We start from the raw sequence: 2,562 nt of genomic DNA on the forward strand, positions 1-2,562 counted from the left end.
TTTTCCTTTCTTAAAATGTCAATACAGGCCAGCCTCCCTCCCCCTCCCATGGCAGCCTAGGGCACCCGAGCCTCCAAGCTGAACTTTGCGGAGGAGGCGCGGGCGGGGAGGCTGTGCAGAGAGCAGTTCCCCAGCAAGGTGGGCGGGCGGCCAGCGTGGCTGGGCGTGGCCGGGCTGCCACCCAGAGCTGAGCTGCGCGCGGTGTAGCCCACAGGTGGCCTTCCTGCTGCAGCTGTATGCGCCGCTGCCCGGCCGAGCCCACGCCTTCCACCGCGCGCTGTTCCTCTTCTGCTGCCGGGCGCCCGCGTGCTGCGCCGGCCTGCGCGTTTTTAGAAATCAGCTACCAAGGAAAAATGACTTTTACTCCTATGAGCCGCCCTCTGAGGCTCCTCCCCCTGAGACAGGAAAATCCCTGTGCCTCCAGCTCAACTCTGGCGCTCATCTCTGCAGGGTTTGTGGCTGTTTAGGACCTAAGACGTGCTCTAGATGTCACAAGGCCCATTACTGCAGTAAGGAGCATCAGACTCTAGACTGGAGATTGGGACATAAACAGGCTTGTACAAAATCAGATAATTTGGACAATACAGTTCCAGACCACAATTTCCTTTTTCCAGAATTTGAAATTGTAATAGAAACAGAAGATGAGATTACACCTGAAGTTGTGGAAACAGATGAATCAGAGATTACAGGGAGCATGGGTGCAGTACCTGAGGAAGCACTGGATTCCATGGCAAAACATGAATCCAGGGAAGATAAAATTTTCCAGAAGTTTAAAACTAAAATAGCCCTGGAACCAGAGCAGATTCTCAGATATGGCCAAGAGATTGCCCCCATCTGGATCTCTGGTGAAAATACCCCCCAGGAAAAGGACATTCCAGATTGCACCTGTGGTGCCTAGAGGATATTTGAATTCCAGGTCATGCCTCAGCTGCTCAACTACCTAAAGGCCGACACACTGGGCAGGAGTGTCGATTGGGGCGTCCTGGCCGTCTTCACCTGCGCTGAAAGCTGTAGACGGGGCACTGGCTACACCGAGGTGTTTGTTTGGAAACAAGATGTAAAAGATGCACCTTAAAGACAGCGTTGTCAAGCTTTCAAATGCTCGACTTTAGACCTCGCAGTTCCAATTGTTAGAAATTTACCCTAAGGGAATAACTGTACCAGAGAGAGAGGTACAGAGGTATTGTTTTAGGCATTATTTCCAATGTCCAAATAGTAGGGAAGCAAAAATGTCCATTGACGGAATTACATACATTTTGGCATATCTGTACAGCGGAAGGCTCTGCAATTTCATGATAGAGACCTGTATGCACACCAAGTAAAATAAAGATCTAAATTGACACGCTGATACCATTATAGATGGTATTCACAGTATGACCAGATTTTTGTAAAAGTATCTGTACATGTGTAAGAGCACAGAAATCAATTTGGAAAATACATACTAGGTGGGCACTGGTTAGCTGATTGGTGGGCTAAGCGAAAATCTTCTTACTTGTATGTGTATTTCTTCAATAAAAATGGGTTATGTGGTTAAAAAAATGTCAATACATTTTTTGGCACTGTGTGTGTGTGTGTCTGTGTGTGTTTGTGTGTGTGTATAGTAGTGGGTTAATCACTTATATCACTATTATGAAGGTCAAAAAAGTAGAAAAAATAACTAATTACAATAATTAGTTAAAGGATACACATGATAAAAGATGCAAATTTTTGCATCAAAGTCATAAAACATGTGGAGAAGGGACTAAAATTATAGAGGTTTGGAATGCATTTGAACTTAATTTGTTGCAAACATAAAGTGCACTGTTATAAATATAAGTTGTTATAAGTAAACCTTATGGTAAGTGCAAAGCAAAAACATATAGTAGATACACAAAAGACAATGAGAAAGGAATCTAAGCATACCACTAAAGAAAGTAGTCAAACCACAAAGGGAGAGAGCAACAGAAGAATAAAGGAACAGAGAAACTCCGAAACAGCCAGAAAAAACAATATGACAGGAAATACATACCTACCAACAATCACTTTGAATACAAATGAATTAAATTCTCTCATCCAGAGACAAAGAGTGATTAAATGGATAAAAAAGATCCCTCTATGTGCTGCATACAAGAAACTCTCTTCAGACATATGGGCACATACATACTGAAAGTGAAAGGACAAAAAAAATCTTCCATGGAAATGGAAACAAAAGAAAGCTGGGGTAGTTCTACTTATATCAGGGAAAATAGACTTCAAGAAAAAAACTATAATGAAAGACAAAGAAGAGCACTGTACAATGATAAAGAAGTCAATCCAACAGGAATATATATTTGTAAATACTTATGCCCCAGTTTAGGAGTATCTAAATATGGAAAACAAATATTAACAGAATTAAATGTAAATATAGACAGCATTACAATAATAGTGGGGGACTTTAACACCCCATTCACATCAATGAATAGATCATCCAGACAGAAAACAACAAGGGAATATTGTCCTCAAAAACATATTAAATCAGAAGGAATATACATATACTGGGGGTGCCAAAAAAATCTATACAAGTGGACACTTTGGTCAATGTTG

General features: G+C 42.0%; 1 pseudogene; it reads left to right on the forward strand.

Annotated features, from left to right (window-relative positions):
* Positions 1-48: 48 nt before the first annotated feature.
* Positions 49-1,075, forward strand: LOC109385666 (programmed cell death protein 2 pseudogene; annotated as a pseudogene).
* Positions 1,076-2,562: the final 1,487 nt, after the last annotated feature.

Source organism: Hipposideros armiger, unplaced genomic scaffold (genome assembly GCF_001890085.2).
Source record: "Hipposideros armiger isolate ML-2016 unplaced genomic scaffold, ASM189008v1 scaffold_121, whole genome shotgun sequence".
Classification (NCBI taxonomy): Eukaryota; Metazoa; Chordata; class Mammalia; order Chiroptera; family Hipposideridae; genus Hipposideros; species Hipposideros armiger.